The 19,455-nt window shown below is 40.3% G+C and overlaps 1 protein-coding gene across 1 annotated transcript in view; it reads left to right on the forward strand.

The window, feature by feature from the left end:
- The window catches only part of zfhx3b (zinc finger homeobox 3b), a 285,848-nt gene that overhangs the window by 35,753 nt on the left and 230,640 nt on the right, over positions 1–19,455 (forward strand). The window lies entirely within an intron of this gene.

Consider the following 19,455-nt stretch of genomic DNA (forward strand, 5'->3'; position numbering starts at 1 on the left):
TCTACCAAATTTAACAATGATATATCATTATCACAACTTTCGGGGAAATCTATAAAATCAATAGGCCTGCCGGTGGAGCAGGATTAGTATTACTAACACACTGAGAGAGTGTTAAAGTGCCCGAGTATGGATCTCAGTTGTGGCTTGGATCAATGGCATTTGTGGACACTAAGCTCAATAACAAGCCATCCAAGAACTGGTTAGAAGAAGAAAGAAATAGATGTGAAAAGCAAATTTGCTGGTAGAGAAGCTAATATCCTGTGTGCGCCTGGCTGAACATGAGCTGTGTAACTGCTGGCGGGTGAAGAGGGAGAAGAGGGCAAGAGAGGAATAGATCCTACTGCTGAAATGGTACAGATACAAATGTAGCTGTCATTATTGATATTCTTCCATCATTGATATTGACAGACAGGGATGAAGAATGTAAAATACATTGATCTCAAAGGGTGGGAAAGTGTATTGAGTGACACAGTTTGATTTAGCTATTGAGTGTTTTCAGAAACACAAGTGATGTTGAAGGGGTTATTGAGAAAACCGTAGAATGAATATCTTTGAGTTTTTCCCTCTTTTTTTTAAGGAGTTGTTCGCCTTCAGATAAGAATAATCGCTGACATCCCTGTTTGAACGGGGCAGAGTGAGATGTAGTGCTCTGTTTGCATGGCTTGCTGCACGGTACAACATCGAAAGGTGAGGCAGAGCTGCTGTAATTGGATCGGTAAAAGTCAAATTTCCTGTTTAGTGCCCAAGTCTTGAAACGATCACACAGAGTGCTGTTTTTATGTCTGACCACAAGGACTGTGTTCTTTCATGAAAGCAATGGCAGACCCCATGAAAATACATATTTTCCTCAACACTGCACAAGAGTAAAAGATATCTCCAGTTAGCACTCACTTTACCGAGTACTCTGCCAGTACAAAAAAACCCGACTACACTTGGAAGGTGTTGTAGCTTTCTGATTTAATCAAACTGCAGCGATTGTAACAGATAGTGGTGTTTCACTGAGCTGCATTATATTCGTTCTAATTTTTTGTCACTACCATTTACAAACATGAGATGAGCAGAATATTGTGATCACCTTTCTGTAATCTGAAAACCCTTCTTATGAAACAACTGTCCTGGATTACATTTGATTTTACAGGTGTACAGTATACAGTCACATGGGATGGACATTATAGTTTCTCCTATTGAGATAATGTAAACCAATGAAATCCTGCCATAAATGATTATTATTTCCCACCTCAGTTGCTGTGTTTCTGATCATTTTAGCATTTTAAAGATCTACATTGTTTTTAACTCTTGAAGGCTTTTTTAAATTCTGTTAATTACAGCTTATGCCAGTGTCTCCTTTTTTCATGTCTGTATCTCTGTACTCAGCAACCCCATGTGATGCATTAACTCTCAAGTTGTGAAAACAGGAAATAGTAGACTGTAGAGACTGTAGACTAGTAGTTCTCAAAGTTTTGATGATCAAGTGTCAGTTTAGATTGCCAAAATGTGACTGACGGCTGAATAATAAGTGCATAATACGTGAAACACAATAGTTTTTCTAATGCATCTGTTCAGAGGATAGTTTTATGTGTATTTTGCTTTGTTTTTTTAAATCATTATTAAGGTGGATGTTCTGTTTCGCGACGTGCTGATCAATGTTAAGAGGATTTAACGTGTTATGGTGACTAGAGCAGAAGTTCTAGATAAAGTGAACTGTGGATGCTTGGAATACAGTAATGTTTTTTTCCCCACTTGTGGCTATATAAAATATTTCCAAGGGTCAACAAAGGTGACACCAGGAGACATAATAATTAGAGGATGTTTATTGAGTAGGTTTATAGTGTGCCTGTGGTTCATTAAAAACCGCCTCTACACTCCACTTAACTTAGGAAACTGACACATGATGACTTTGTACTAGTAAACTTTTCTAAATATATTTTCATGTATGTGTGCTTTAAAAAAACATCGTCACACATATAGTTCTTATTTGCAGGTATATAGTCGGTTTTCTCCATCTACCAAGACACTTGAACAGGCAAACAGGGCATTTTCTTTCTGCCACTGAATCTGATTGCTTATGGGCTGTTGCTCTGTGATTGTACATCCAATACTTGTCGGCTCTGGCTCCAAATGTAACTGCTGGGGAAAGGTAGCATGTGAGTTGTGGTCAAACAACATCACTTCCCTAAGAACACAAGTGGGTCATCTATACAAAGGGCCGGCGATAACAGCAAGACAACAACCCAACTTATTGGTTTGGAGGAAAATACAAAGGGGAGAATGATAGATTGAGCAGAAGGGAGGAAGAGGAGAGATTGTTCTCTGAGACACAAAATAAGACCAGGTACAAAAGGGAAGGGACAAAGTAAAAGGGAGATTGTGCCAAGAGGATGATGTGTGACAAAAAGAGAAAACTAAAAAGCTGTGACGAGAGCCCGGACCACTTCTGATGGGGACAGTTTGTTTTTTGCCTCTATTTTGACAGAGATGATGGATAGGTGGAGAGAGACGCGAACAGGCCGTAATTAAACAGCCTAATGAGTTTGTGGCTCCTTTGAAGACTGTTTTTAAATGGAGCGCTGGTTTTGTGGTAGAAAATCTTCTCTTTCAGAGATGTCAAAGAAGTTTCTGACAGAGCAGTTATCACAGCATGTCAAATTGCTCCAGCTCAAGAAATAATTTGGAATTTTTTCTTTTCACAGAGTCCTGCGAAACAAAAGCACCCCCCCACCCCCTCCCTAATTTGCCTTGGCAGGGTCCCTCTGGGTGGGGGGTCCGCATGGACAGAGAGGGCTTTGCCAGAGGATTATAGGATGAGAGGGGGTGAGATGAGAGAGTATGTATGTGTGTGTGTGTGTTAGAGGTGTGTATATCTGTGTGTGGTGGGCATGGGGTGTGATGGTGGTGGTGGGGTTGCAAGCAATTTTACCCAAAATGCTGCAATTGTCCCCAAGATTGAACAGTGCAGAGTGGTAACGCTCATTTTCCAGTCTATTCATTATCTCCTCTGTATTTACTTATCTTTGTCTCACAAGTAAAAAAAAAAAAAAAAAACTGTTAAAAAGGGGCCCCTTTTATGTGAAGAGGGTTTTTAACAGGGCTTTATGCTCTGACATGGTTGAGTTAAACTAAACTGTAGATATGTTATGAAAGCAGTATGAATAGCAAATTAGTAGTTTCTGCTTTTCAGTGGTGTTATAAACTGTATTAGATCCCTGATTTCTGCAAATTACATTTCCCTGCAGTCTCGTATAATGCCTTCTTTTGGATGAAATTCTCAGTTTTGTGGTGTTAAATTAGTGCAAAGAAAATTACACCATTATTCTGGGACAGAAAAAAAATTATAGTGTTTTTTTTTACAACCTGTGCCATAGTAGTTTATGATTTTATTTCTCTTTGAAACTAAATCCCCTCATAAATGATTCATTTTTGGCGAGAGATCATCTGACAAGGAATAATAAACCAGTACTAGCTGAGCCATATTTACATTCAAATAAATGCAGACAAAGGAAGTTCATATGAAAAGATATTTCTTCTGTTCTCAACACAATAAACATAGTTGTCATTGCCCCTCTCAATGACTGTCAAAGCTGATTTACAGGTTTGTTTCTCTTTTGCGTCTTATACCTTGACACAACATCACTAGTGAAGATTTTTACAGCTATTACTTTTACAGTACACATTTCTCTTTGATCAAAAAATGTGACAAAACATTGTATTTTGAACTGTTTTAAGTCAATTTATCACAGAGCTGCTAATTACAGAGCTCACCTATTTTGTGACGACAGCAAATTATTAAAAGGTTATTTGTACAGCTGAAAAAAATTACATCCCTCGTTTGTTATTAAAATTCTAGATGATTAATTAAAGCTACTCTCACTCTTATGCAATAAAGAAACTACAAATGTGGCAGGTTCATTTTGAAATGAAAGACTTGTTAATAATTCTGTCTTAAAAAACAGAAATTGGGCTGTTGTGATGATAATACTAAATACAAATAACCCTTAAATAAATCCCCTTTGACCCCCAGATGTCTGTAGTTTCATCGATTATCACTTCCTGTGTTGTCACATGGGGGTCGCAGCTGACTGGTAATGAACTGCAGTTTAAAAGGATGTTACATTGTGTTTAGAGTGCTGATAAAGTGACACTGCTGCAGATACAGTGAAGTCTGTGATAGAAATAGCTTGGAGAAACAGCTCCTCAGGGCACACATCTACAGCTTTCAGCCATCTCTTCGGGAGGAAAAAAAAGTCCTATAAAGAACTCTCAAACAATAAAGTTTTTTTTTCTCTCCCTTCCAACTTAATTACAGATATTTCTCTGTAATAGGTGCCTGATTTGAGGTAGATAATTAGGTGGGATATTGAAGTGGGCCTCCAGGGGGCCCAGGTCTGGTAGATCAGGAGTACAAAGATGAGGGGAGACACCATCTTTTCAAATTATTCTGGGGGGCCAGTGCTCCCAAGCAGCTTATGCAGCTAAGGCTTGGTAATTAAATTATAATTTAACCTGCTGAGGGTGGAGTGGCAGGACTGGACCAGACTGGGGGTGGAATGGCACTGACAGGATTTACACTTAATGAAATAATAAAGCAACACCAACAAGGTAGCTGGCAGCGGAGAAACAGAAGCACTGCCACTTGGCTTTCTGTTTATCCACTCTTCTGCGTTGGAGGAAGCTTCAAAGCTAACGAGTGGTTTTCTCTCTCATTTCCCATTTCTCTTGTTGTTGAGTTCAGGTGAATATAGTGAGCTGCCATGTCTTTCTGTCAGTATAATGTTTTTATAGTTTTATTTTTGAGTTTATTGTATATAACTGTATGTGCGTTTTGTTAATCTTAAATGCTGGCTGTTTACAAACCTGTGAATGTAAAAAACACAGTCAGTGATTCTGACTGTGTTTCTTGGATTTGTGCTGAGGACTTTATTATTTTATATTTATCCTTCTGCATTTTGCTAAGGGTTTATGTTTGTTGTTGTGCCCGGTAATTCTCTGTTGATTAATTAAAAGCTCTCTGTGGGGACCCTTAAAGTGTATATAATTAAAAACTCAAAATACCCACAATATAGCTGATTCTCAAGCATAAAAAACTGCAAAAAGCAAAAGCTCACTTAAGAACAGTATTAGTCCCACATAAATGAATGCTGACTGGCTGTTATTGTGTATAAATTATAGTATTTTTTATATGATCCTTTTAATGTGGGTTGTTTTGTTTAGTTTGACAGTTTTTTAAGTGATTACATTTACTCGAACGTGTAGCCCAGTGTAATTCAAGAAATTCAAGTATATTTGATCTCTATGTCTCTGACGTTTTTTCTGCAGCATCCTGATTGAGATCATACACTATCAGACAGCCAGATAATATATTAATGCAAACTAAATTCACAAAGAAGCTATAAAATATATGAAAGAAGAAGAAAGTGAATGAGAGAGAAAAAGGCAGAGCAATTTCAAAACCAATGAGGTAGCAAGAAATATTGAATGCACCACATCTGTTTTGTGTCGCTGCATCTCTTCCTCTCATTCCCTTCTCTCTTCTTGCTCCGTCTCTGCAGCTGTTAAGATGGATGCCTCACAGCGGAGGGAAAAACCATGCAGTGTTCCTATAGCCCCGCATTGCCGCAAGCTCATTATAACCCTCCCCTCCAAAATCACTCCCACCCTTGTCTGCCCTACTCCCACCGTTCACCCAAGCCTAAATCTGCCCCCAGCCTCAGCCCGAGATCCAGCCCCAGTCAGCATGACAGACAGGCCCAGTTAACAGTCCCTGTAAGCGGGGTAAGAAAGCCAAGCATAGAGGTAAAATGACTGGACCGCAAATGACAGGTGTAGTTAAAATAGTGAGGCGCAGAAAGGCTTGAGGACAGAGAGCCGGGGCGGCACTGTAATAAGCAGGATGAAGGAGCTCAAGCATTGCCTAAGTTTTCCACTCTCTTCCACTAACATCCTTCCTGAGGCAAACAAAGGGAAAATAAGAGAAAGTTAACTTTTTCTTTTAGTCACTTCCTCTCTTCATTCACTTATTCCTCTCATGATAGTCCCATCTTCCGCTGCTTCTTTAAGGGACACTAATGACGCTTTATTGACATAATGCAAGATATTTCTAAAATGTAAGACTTTTAATAACACGCTGTGCAACAGGGTTACTTGAATTGTAAATGGGTGAGAAAAATCATTTTGCATGGTCCCCCGTTGGATTCATGTAGATGGACACAGGAGGGATGTGCCTTCACTGCATAACTGCATCTGTTTTCTACGCCATTCATACATTTTCCATTTTGCCTGTTTTATCGCCACCTTTCAATCAGATCCCCTGCAGACTCATTTCTAAAATAAGTCATTTTTTTAAGCATCTCCACGCGGGGCAGCTTGAGATGGGGCGGTGAGCAGTTAATAGATTGGATGTGTGTAAACGCTAGTCAGCACATGCGGAGGACTTGGAATATGTAGAGCCGTTGACTGTTGTTTAACGCTAACCTTGTATCTAAACAAAGCTCATTGTAATCGTTCTAAAAAATACTGAAAATGATTAAGATTGGTTCAGTCCACACACATCCCTGCAAAAATATCTCATGCCAGCAGAGTTCAATTGAGACTAAGCTGCTAATGAGCTAATTCCTCATTAAAGTTGTTTTTTGAAGGTTCATGCTATAATCACCATGCTCACAATGATGGATATAAACAAAAACTAAAGCTGAGGCTCATGTCATTAGTTTCTTTTTTTATTCTTCTTCCCCTCTCCACCAGCAGATGGCTGCTCCTTCCTGAGGCATCTTCCTGTTAAATGGGAGTTTTTCTTTCCCACTGTCGCCACGTGCTTGCTCATTGTGGTGTTTTTCTTGTGTGTTTTTGTTTATTTAATAGTGTATGGTCTGTTGCCTACAATATTAAAGCACTTTGAGGTGACAGTTGTCGGCACTATAGAAATAAAATTGAATACAAAATAATGAAAAGAAGCTGCAGTTTTAATCTCAGCGTGTTATCAGAGTTATTAAAATTCATATAGGCAGCCTCGTGGATATCTGTACCAAATTTCAATTAAAAAAAACAACAAACCTCCCCAAACAACAGTAATAAAGACATCTCCATCTTAAACAGAAATGCCAACTTCATAGTAGCACTAAGGGAAAAGTCAAGCTTCATTCATGTCATTTGAATTCCTTGTTTGGGAGTCGTGTCAGTCTGGACTACATTTAATGGCAATCAATCAAAAAGCTGTAAAGAAGTTATAACTAACAACCACAAATGTCAACCTACAGGAATATTCAGAGGCTTTATCCTTTAGGGACCATGAATGTCTGTGCAATATTTGATAGCAGTTCAACCAACTTGATGTAGTGACAAACTGACATCGCCTACACGAGTAAATCAGTAAATAAAAAATACAGTGAGGACAGTGGATGACAGCCAGTTGTTACACACTAAGCCGCAAGTAAATATAGCATTTGTGTGATTTGGTGGATTTTCTTTTTACGGTATTTTCCCTGATTTCTCTGAGTAAATTTGTTTTGCTGTTTAAATTGGATTGTGCTCTTGCTTCTCTCCTACTGCTTTTCCTTCTCCTCCTTGCCCTCTTCAACTCTGGTTCCTCACCCTATCTGATTTGTATTAACAGGATTATCAATGCCGCTGCCATAATTAGAAGTAATGCACTGCAATTACTGATATAGATCAGGGGGGATTAAACTTCATAATGTTGAGCTTGCTTCCAGGCAATAAATCTAATGCGTTTTGATCATATGGACTTTGTTGATATCTTCATGTCAGTATTTATAAAACACTCTGCCACTATTTCCACAAGACTTGAAGTAGCCAATAATTATTGGCTCTCAACCCACCTTAACTCTGGCAGATACTGTACAAGTGAGTAAATTAGTTTTCTTTCATGGTGGGAGCTGATTTCAGGTTGAGTTGATGCCATGGTCTTTATTGGAGTATGTTTTTTAGGAGTTTATTGAGCTGTATATTTAGAGTGAAGTGACAGAACTGATGAAAGAAATAGTGTGGTTAGTATTTGACATCAGCTCATAATGTCACAGCAGACCTTATAGACCAAAGTCCGCCGAGCTATAGAATGCTAAGATCATATCCTGCTGTAATATACGACCATGTATTGCATGTCTCTTCAGACTATATAAATTTGAACCAAAACGGTGCCTTAGAAATAGATTGGGTACAGAGTATCACCATCTGGGGGCTAAATTTAACAGGTCCTTGTACAGAAGATGAACATCTGTCTTTAGGGGTGGTTAACTCAGTACAGGAAACTCAGCACATGTAATTCATGCAATATTTAGATGAGAGGGTCAGAGTGCTCCTGTGGGGATGGAGGCAGGCTCTGTTGCGCTGACTGCATGATTGACCTGTGCCTCATCTGTGGAGAGGTGCCAGCTCTGATCTCTTTAAAGGACAAGACGGCAGGCAGGAATGTCATGCTGGAACTCCTCCATCTGCAGAAGTTGTGCTTTTGGCGGATAAAGCAATAACATGACTGCATATTACACACGAGAAGCTAAAGGATGCATGCATTAATGGGTATAGCTGAGATAAGGATTAACTGGGATTTTGATAGTGGAACTCATAGCCAACTGGTAGAAAGTAAAACTACTTTAAATTACATTCGTATTTGTAACCAAATACGATGTGGTACTGGTATTTTACAAGAAAGTTGAAAGATTCCATTCCATACTGTCATAGTGTGTGAAAACCTGCTTAAAGCATTGAAAAAGAGAAAAATAGCATATGAATAGTTGGTTAACTGCAGCACAAATGTGTGATAATGCTGAAGAGAAAGGTCAAAGAAGTTCGCTGAAGTCTGACAAGTATGTTGTTTAGATTTCTTTTAGATGTGTCCATACCTTTAAATGGAATGTCTGTATTGTAAATGGTCTTTCAGCGCTTTTCTATTTTAATTGAACACTCAACTTGCTTGTTACTAAAGACGCTGTAGTAAAAATAGTGCAAAGCGCACATTCATAGAGCACTTTTTGTATTGACAAAAAGTGCTCTATGAATGTGCGCTATCCACACGCTTACACTTCAATGAAGCCATCGGGGCATCTCAGGGTTTGGTATCTTACTAGAGGAGCCAGGGATTGAACCACCAACCTTCCAGATAGTAGAAAACCCACTCAAGCCACAGCTGCCCAGTTAGCATATATATTAGGTGAACAATGGTTTTTATGTAAAGGCTTTAGTCCTGGTCACGAGGATTGCAAAAATAATATAACTGTGAATCAGATCTTGCCAAACATATTTACAATATTTGAAAAAATCATACTTTCAAACCTCAATGAGGGACTTTGTGTTATTCTATTTTTTATAAGTTCATTTAGCATGTGCAGCTGTTCCTGGAGAAGACCCGCTTCCTATGGCTGCTAAACTGCTACCTCCTCCAACACACTGAGATGGTCTTCACTAAGTATTTCTTGGCAACAGACCTGTCTTTTCTTAGGGGTGTCATGCTGTAGCGTCGGTCCTATGATTGCTCTGTTCAGCCCAGCAGAAGCAGAGAGAGAGGAGAGCTAAACAGACCCGAAGTTCTCCCAGTCCTCTTCCTACACATATTATCAGGCTGGAATACACAGAATTACTGACATGGATTCAGCCAAGACAGATAGATCGTAAAGCTGCAAACCCAATGGGTCACCTGCGTCTCTGGCTGCCTGTCTCTCTGTTGCACAATGAAAAGCAGATACAGAGTAAGAAGTACTTCAGTATTCTAAAAGTACATAAATATTTGTAATGATGATTAATCTGAGTAGTGAGAACCTATTTGATATTTTTTTTATAATTCTGACCTACCATGTCTACCTTTCAGTCCACAGATGATCCACACATGACGATGGAAGCTTATAACAAGCTGATAAGCACATAGTTGAAACTGTTCCAATAAGCTCCCACAGAGGAGAGAAATTCCATCTTATCAAATCAGTCATCCACTCACAGATGCGCAGTGATGATACTTGAATAATAACTTTAAACAAAAAGAACAATCTCATTCATGAGATGAGATGGCCGTTTTTGTTCCCTTCCTGCTAAGTGATCTGCCATTGTGCAACAGCAGCGCGATCAAAATATGACATTATTTAGAAATGAAGCCAATAACCCGTTAAGATATATGAAATACATTTGTGAAATGTTTGAGAAATTGTTGCCAGGAGGTTTGTGGCTTAATGCAGTCTCTGATGCCAACGCTGAAGATTCACACAGAGGAGTTAAATAATGAAATCACAATGAAATAATTTGCAAATTTATGCTTAACGTATGGCTCTGTGATTGTGTCCATTTGAGTATATATTTATCTACAGAGAGCCTACAGAGAAGAGTTTCCAATCAAGGCAAACGTGCTCCCGTGCGCGTTCTCAAAATGCCAACCACTTGATGTGTGTTGGTCAAAAGCTGATTTGGTCGGAACAGGGTGGAGAGCAAGAACAGGGATGGTGAAAAAAACATCAAAGATCAAAAATACAGCATGAAAAGTACAGACAGTGGCTTCAGTGGACACTTTTCATTGTTTTCCACACTTGGTTTCTCTTCAGCTCTTTGTATGTTATAACTTTGATTCTCCACCGCTGGCTGATGGACTGACAACACAAGCAAGAGTAGCCCACAGAGCAGTTGTACCACTTATTTTTGACACTGCCCCCATCTGACAAGAGATGCTCTCTGCAGCTAGAAGTTGTGTCTGTAGCTGCCCACAGACTGCCAACATTCTGCCAATGCATTACCACCGCTGAATCATAATTTTCCCATTAGATGGCACACACACACACACACACACACACAGATTTTCACATGCCATCTCCCAAGCTTTGAATTTATGTGATAAAAAAACATTGTCCTTCATGCTCTGCAGCTGATGTCTGATATTTCATCCTCGTTATATTAAAAATTGAAACAAGTTTATGTCTCCAACAAATATAAATTAGCCATTTTCTCTGACACACACTCTGATCTAATGGGGAAATATTAAGAAAAGAGGAGAGAGATGGAGATGGAAGGAGAAAGTGAGGTGGTTATGTTATATTATATTTCCACATGTGAATTTAATATGTTTAAAGAAAACATTACGTTATCGGTTCCAAAGTGGGTGCTGTTATATTTGGTTTAAAAAGGCTCATCGGAATATGTGGGAATTCAGCAGTTACTTTACCTCTCTTTACTACTGAGGAGACAAACATAACCTATTTTTCTTAATATAATATAAAGGTGCAGTCTGTCTAATTTTAACTACGCCGAATGAACGGGTAACCTCAGTATTCCTCCTGCCACCAGTTATTCTTTCCTGTAACTTTGTCGATAAACTTCTTGTAAAGCTGTTTCATCTTAGGCATTTGCTACGTTTAATTTCTGTGTCTCATTCCATCGGCGGCTCTTATGTCACTGCTCTCGTGCATCCTCGGAGTCAATCGATTACCTCCACGGGTGAGGTTGCTACTCTCGTCTGACGCATTGGGTATCCATCCTTGGTTTTCTGACCCGGGCCAACCCCTTTCCTCACCCTGTGGCTCCTTCCGAACTTTGATGCCAGGTTCCGTATCTATGTCACCAGTCTGACACTGTCTGTCCTGCATCAATAAACATTTGGGGAGGGCAGATTTTTCTAGGCTGAATAATTTATAGTGCATGATTAGAAACTCTATCCTGAGTGGAGGATCTGGTTGCTTGTATGTTTGTCTAGGATCTTTACAATAAAACATGACCCAGTCTGATTAGAAAGTCCAGTGCCACACAGTTGGTCACTGTGTATGTGTGTGTATGAGAACCAGAGAGGAGATAGAGAAATGAAATGGATATAGGGTTTAGCTTTGTTCTCCATTGGATTGGGATGTCCAGATTTAGTAAGGAAAAACTCTTAATAAGGCTCTGTAATTTTCTTTATACGTTTCCTTTGTGTTCTTGCAGAAAGAAACGCAAAGAGAGGAAACTGGCAATGTAGCAATGTTGCTGAGACATCCCACCCTTAATTAAAGTTAAAGGAAATTGCCAAACTGTATGGAGGAGATGTTCTGTGTGATTTAATGAATCACTGGCAGTCATATTGATTATTTCTTTAAAAGTAGCAACATTATAACTTCATAAAGCTATTTATCATTGTGTGACAAGTAAGTAGCACAGTTAGTAATATTTTTTTAGATCGCAGAAAGGTTACTGCTGAATATGTATTTCTCATATATTATATACTCTCATGTAGTTCAGCTGACTTTTTGTTTAGTTTATATCAAGCAGTTTATTTCAGCAGCTTACTAGAGGTTTATGTAGCAGTAGCACACTTACTGACCGGGGTGCCACCAGTGAAAAGTAAAAGAAATCACACTGACAGGGAAAATGAAAACTTTAAGCCATTATCTTTATTTGAAATGTGCATCTGAACTAACAATTTGTGGTTATTTTTATGAGTCAGGCACAGTCTGAAGCCTCAATCTTTTACCATCAATATCTAAAAGGATAAGAAAACTAACTTTAAAAGTGACGCCTTTTTTTTTTTTCATTTCAGCACCCCATCTGTTTTACAAATTGCAGAGGAATATTCTGCATGTTCAAAATCGCAAACCTTTCAGCTTCTCGCAGTTAACAGGGGCAGATGCAAGGGATGCGTCTGGCAGGCACTTTTGTCCTTCGCTGCAGCCTGTTTCTCTTTGTGTTTCATAGGGACAACAGAGAGCGCATCATGAACTTCTCATCATACAGTAGCTAGGAGTGTGTGTTTGGGGTGGGTAAGGGGGTGTTATGTTCATTAGCACAGTCAAAATGCCTAGAGGCATAAGTAGAAGAGGAGTGAGTGAAGGAGAGTGGGGAGGGAAGGGGTGGCTTGTATGGAAATTGACCAGTGTGCTGTAACTGTTCATCTGGTGTAGGCCTTTGAAGTGAGCTGTTCAACACTGCAGCAGGCCTTGTTCTTGATAATTGCCTAAATGATCTCCATGGAGCGTGGGGTTGTGTTACAACTGAACTAATCCAGGGGCAACCCGCTGATTTGGCAGAGAGCTCTTCGCTATGTCAGTCAGTCACCCCCCCCCCCCTCGCCCAAACAACAGCCTATCTTCCATTCTGTTTCGTCTGTTTATTAGGCTAACACAGCAGGGGGTGTGATGCTCGTGTTGTGGATTCTGGAGTGATGGGAGGTGGTATGGGACCTGGGGGTGGGGAGTCCTGTTTGTTGTAGGGTTGATGGCCTCTGCTCCCCAAGCTTAGCCACACGCTTAACCCGCACTCCTTGACATCATACCCTTCGCTCGCCCCATTGATATGTAAATTAGCAGCAGCTCTGTTTGCAAATGAGGGAGGAATAATTAGTCAGGAGCACTTAGTAACAACAACAATAATACACACGTCTGATCTAGGCTGAGCTGCTCTCTCTTTGTCATTTGAGCTGCTCCTGGCAATCTTTCAATTCCCCCCCACCCCCCCACCCCCAATTGCCAAACCAGAGACACTGGTGGGTGGTTGGGCATACACTACAGTGTTTGGCCTTTTGGAGCTTCACCAGGGTCTAGGAAGCCAGTGGAGCATGGAGGCCAAGCAGAGCCCTAGGCCAAGAGAACCAAGTGCAGAGTACAGCCTGGGCTGGAGACCTTTCTGGTATGCAGGGAGGTCAGAGCAGAGAGCAAAACAGACAGGAAGTAATGTGCATACCCTGAGACCTGAGCTTTACAGGTCCTGAAGGAAGGAAGAGCACCGTCACTCATGCCCATGAAAAGGACCGTGCTTAGATGGGGAAAATGGAAGTTCAGTTAAATTTTTAAACTGCATTAATCCCAGAAAGAATCAGATCAACAGAGCGGACCATTGACTAAAAACAAAATGGCTGACAGAAAAGCCAATAGGAAGCATCTGTTTTGGAAATATGACTCTACACACTGACTGGGAAAAATAGATTATTACGTTCAATTTACATATATTTTTGGTGGTTCAAAGAAGTGGGTGTCATGTTAGTACTTCGGTGCCAGGGGTAATGAAGAGCCCCCCCTACTCCCACTGTCCTGGGACAGGCCCAGTGGCAGAGTATCAGGTAGACTGAGGTCCCATATAAAAGCGGCCCCTATGAATTATAAATCATAGGCCACTGGAGCCACAGCCTGTGGGAAACATAAGGGGGTAAGAGTGACTATATTCCTGGAACAAAGCACAACAATGGGAGGGGGTATGGTGGAAAGGTGGTGGGATAGCATCATACAGTAAAAGTTAAAGGACAGACAACTTGATGGTGTATCCCAAATAAAAGCTCTGTAATCATATTAACAGTGTTTGTCCAGTGCTCCACTTTATGCTTATGTTGATGCGGAAGGATTTCTGAACCAGATGGACTTTTCTGGTCCTCCCGATTGGTCATTGGGTTGCAGGCCTGGTTCAGTCAGAGGTGATTGAATAGAAATATTGTTGTTTTTTTTCCTGGGATGGGGTGGTTGGAGGGGGGACATACTGATGAAAGGTTGATTGATATGGTGTCAGGCGCTCTGTGATGGATTAAATTGTGTGTGCAGACGTTGTGGCCCTGGCCAGTCATGGCTGTTGCTGCCTTTTCCGCCAGCCAGTGCTGCGGCAGCTTTAAGAAAATTTGATTTTCGCAGCTCAGAAACACACGGCAGACCCTTTCTCTCCGCTGCCTGACTTCCATTTAGTTTGAGAGTGCACAAGTGATTCTTTATTGGATGAAATCTGCGCCGGATTGGATAAAGTGTTAGAGCGCTGAGCCATCTATCACTATCACCGCCCCAGCTCCAGTTTCATTTTAAAAGAAAAGAACGAAAGCAGAAAAAACAGAAAGAAGAAGAAGAAAAACAGACAGCCATAGGATGTTGGAGATTTGAAAATTAACTGTGGCAAGGGAAAAAAAAAATCTATCCTCCAACCACTAAGCCTGTTTCCTCTGTTGGAGGATACCAAGCTTTTCTCTGTAGAGATGCCTCCATGACTCACTAGCCTCTCAAGCTCTCTTGTCTCATAATGTTTGCTGACCGGCTCAAGCTCACACCTGTTCAAACCCTGCTTTACAGATCGAATCATTTAACCCAACTTCATCTCATAGCAATTATCTTATCTTTACTATTGTACTAATAATTTTGTTGATGTCAGACACTGAATTATCAAAAATGCTTTTTGTAATGACCATTATTAGTTTATAACTACTGAACATTACAGCTGCACTTACAGTAGCAGCAAAAAAAGGTCCTTCATGTTGCATTGATAACATTTTGAGATAAAGTCTTTTGCAATCTTTGATTTTTCCTTATTGTATCATAACTAGTCCCCACAGCTCGCCTAAAAATACTGGTGACATTTTGGATGCATTTATTTACACGCTACATTGTATAAATGTTGTTTTCTTGCACCTTGCAGACTTTGATCTCATGCAAAGCTTTTCTTTTTATCAAACCAAAAGCCTTACATTTATATAAAGACCATATTTACTAAAAGCACAGGTTTGGTATTAATTTTTAAATTAAATTTACCCTCGCAGAGGTGTGACAGACCAAACACCAGCCTTACAAATTCTCTGACACCCTATTGAGCCCACATGAAGAAGAGTTAGTGTAACTCATCAGTCCCGGGTCTGTCCTAGGTCATGCCAGTTAGTGAGACGTGTGTATTTGCTCACATCTGACCATCTCACTTCCATTCATTTTTAAAGACTATTTCTTATATATCCCCCTGTCTGTCCATTAGTGCTTTGCTGTATAAAGCACCTGGCCATGAATTTACCTCAAGGCGATGCTCAATGAAAGCTTCTCAAAGACGGAAGAGTAGAAAAAAAAAAGAGTGAGGGAAAAAGGCGGCAAAATTGTGAAACACCTATGTATTTCATTTCGTCTTACATAATTCATTTTGAAATGCATCTTGGATGATGTAAATCTGTTCAGAGGCACCCTCTATTCCGAGCCTTTACCCTTAAATGTCTCTGTGGTTGGAGTGTCCTGAGGCAGTTTGGACCCACCAGCCTTCCCCACCCCCGCCTTAATAAATCATTTTGGAGCAGAGCCGCACTTATCAAGCTGGTCAGAGACCTCTAATGAGCACAGGGACCACGACTCTGCACAGCCCCAGAAATATTTTATTAAGAGCGCATTTAGACACACACTACTCAGGATGTATGACCACATTGGTAAGCTCCCCTTATTGCATCTGCATCATAAATAGCAGGCTTGGAAGTACAGACTATGTGAGATGCACACATTGTTTTAGCTGCTCGCTGTGATGCGGCTAACTCTCACTTCTTGTACGACTTGTCCACAGCCGACACTGAGTGCCCTCTACGGAGTGCTCGGATTATTTCCTGGATCCCGATGACTCCTGTGGGGCCTTATGACCTTTGATCTTTACGCTCCGCTTATGATGACCCATCAGAGAAGCGAACATACTCACAAGTCAGACATAAGTCGTCTCCTTGAATAATGGTTTTCGGGCCTCTGCTTGTTTTATGTGCAAAATTTTTAACAAAGGCAGAACTATAAAAACACTCTCTAGGCTTCTTTCAGTCAGTCCTCAATCAAGGCAGTTCATGTTAGAGTATGAACAAATAACTTTTATGTCAGTCAAACAGACATGTATACCAGGCTGAATTAATTAGTGAAGTCAGATGCTGTGCTGTTAAATTGAAATGAACCACAGCTCTTGTTGCTTTGTTTTTAACACCACCTACCAATCTTTTTCCTCATGTCAAACAAAACACTTGGCAGAAATGCAGCTTATTTTATGCGAGGGAAATCGCTGCCTTTGAAAAAGACCATGAGCTTCTGCTCATGTATTTTCTACAAATGAATTAATGCAATTTAAACTAGCTGGTAAGGCATTTTGTGGAAAAATGAGAAAAAAGAGAAAAAGATCATATCAGAGGTTAAGGCTAGTCTCTTTGATACAGTCAGACTATCATTAAAGAAATGCTCAGGCTCTGAGCCATGAATCCACCATTCAGAAACACCTGACCCAGGATAATGGCAAGTACATTGTTAATGCATCATTTTTTTAATAAGTTCCAAAATTGCTTAGACCACTGAACAAAGTCAAAATGAGCAAGGACTCACTGACAGTAATAATAAAAGGTAAGAAAGCCTTTCTGTTACATTCCTTTTAAGTTTTCAACATCCAAGACTGAAAAAAACTAGTAAGAGAAAAAAAATCATTACCCGGTTGTTTCATCTGACTCTTTTCTTCCCCAGCACAGAAACACCGGGCTGATTAAAGATGACTAAAACCTAAAACCGACCAAGCTACGTCCTTCTTCTCTTCCCCCCTCTCTGCAACTTTTATTTTTAATGGAAAATCGGCCCTGAGCTCGTTTACTCAGGAACAGAGGGATATAAATGTTTTAAAATTTAACCAAAAAAGAAAAAGAAAGGCAGGAAAATGGAATGGAAGGAGGAAAGGATAGGTAATATGAGAAAGATTTTAATCTTAATAATTCATAAAGCAGTCCTTCAATCCCCCTTTTCTCTCTGCTGACTGGTGTTTGATGAAGATACAAGCTTTCTCTCTGCTGGGCTCCTGCAAAGTAAATGTTGTGTGGTGTAGATAGACCTCCGATAAGGCCAATATATGAGACACTTACCGAGGGGGAGTGGGAAAATGGCGTTACCCAGACAGGACATGAGGGAAAAGCACAGAGCAGGACGGGATCAGAAACAAGGTTAGAATGGCAGAAAAGGCCCTAAGGGAAACCAAGCAAGACAACAACTCTTGAATGCATGCTGACTTTGGCACCTATGGGTCACAGGGTTATTAAAAGAGTGGGACATGGGTACTTAAGGCTCCACAGACCCATGTTTGTTTATATAAGAATCATTTTTTAAATCCACCGACAAAAAAAGGGATTTGTTTATGAGACCTGGCGTCTTTTTTTAAAGCATCTGTTTATTGTAATTAGCAAGAATGTGACTTTCATTACTTTGTAAAACGAAAAACTTTCATGTCACAATATGTCCTTGAAACAGCTCTGATGTCCACAGAAAAGCTATGATAATTTTTTTGTTCATTTCCTGCACGTTTTGTGCATGTTTAGTCCAGAATTCACAAAGAAATTTTCAGTGGTAGGCAAGTATGAAAAAAATTGTTAGGCTGCGAGTGTGCAGAAAAAGAGAACGGCAAAGACGAGGAGGAAGGAAGAGGGCTTTGCTGCTCTGAGGTACAACGCTCTGATCTCCTTTTAAGTTGTGGCCCAGCATGCTCAGCAACATAGTCAGTCAAACCTGCAGCCCCCCAGGGTTCAAGCTCTGCTCAAAGGGTTCTCCTCTCTGAGGCTCCTCCGTGTAACCACCAGGCCATGGCTCCTTTCCACCTCAGTGATCACACACACTCCCCGGCCAAAACTCGTATGTTGACACTGTGTTTGAGGAAGCATTCTGTGATAATGTCCCAGTATTGATCAGCTATCTGTGATGATAGCTGTTGGGAAAGTGACCTGAATTTAATCTAGAATGATTGCTAATGCTGGATACTGGATAGGTGGGCCCGCCTGTAGGCCGCCATACTCTGGGTGAGGGTGATGGGGCTAGGGTTCACCAAAGGTGAGGGGCCCATCCTTTCCCTCTGCGGTCATGAGAGTCAAGTTCAGCCAGAGGGTCTATGGGGGACCGGAGGTCTGGACGCCATGTCCATCTGGATAAATCTGCATACAAAGGCCAGCTGACTGAGACAGCCCCTCCTGGTTGGTGACAGAAGAAGATGGCTGAAGGAGACGGTTGATTTGGGAAATGTGATTTTTCTAAGTAATAGAGAACCGAAGTGCTAGCCTTTATATTTGGTAATGCAATGCAAATTGATTTTCAACATCACCATCACTGCTCATATCTCACTGGTTCAAGTTTATTTGACTTACATTATCTATGTAATGGAAGGACGCGGCCTGTATATAATTTATTTAAAAAATGACACTAAAATAAAAAAATGTTAAAAAAGACTTTAAACATTTAACTTTGAATCATAAGAAGACAGTTGAAAAACAGTGAGGGGCAATTTCATTAAAAAAAACACATTTTAACATCCACATGTCAATTTTAAACTTCCTTCCTCTATGGTGGATCTAGATGTCATATATTTGTGTATGTATATATACATAAGCCATTCATGAGATTAGTGTGAACCTTGTCCTCCCTGAAGGTGCAAAGGCCAGGCACACTGCCGCTGCTCATATGCATCTCTTTTATTGTCTATTGTGTGTAATCACAGTCTCCTCGCTTCTCAGTGCCAGACTTTTGACCCCTTTTATTTTGTTGTCCATTTTCAGCTGCTCCGCAACATAACAGGGATTAGACTGCTGAACAGATGTGCAGGGATGGGGGGCAGTCAGTGAATGCTAATGAAGGTTCCTGAATCACCAAATTCTAAGAATGGATGGCAAAATGAGGAAAAGTAGTAAAACGCACATTAAGTCCAATTTTAGTGAAATGATGGCTTCAACTTTAAAAAAAAAAAAAAAAAAGGCTTTAATTATAGCTGTAACCCAGATCTTACCGCGTGAGTCTCGGG

This window comes from Perissodus microlepis, chromosome 1, assembly GCF_051167445.1.
Source record: "Perissodus microlepis isolate ML-2025 ecotype Zambia chromosome 1, ASM5116744v1, whole genome shotgun sequence".
Classification (NCBI taxonomy): Eukaryota; Metazoa; Chordata; class Actinopteri; order Cichliformes; family Cichlidae; genus Perissodus; species Perissodus microlepis.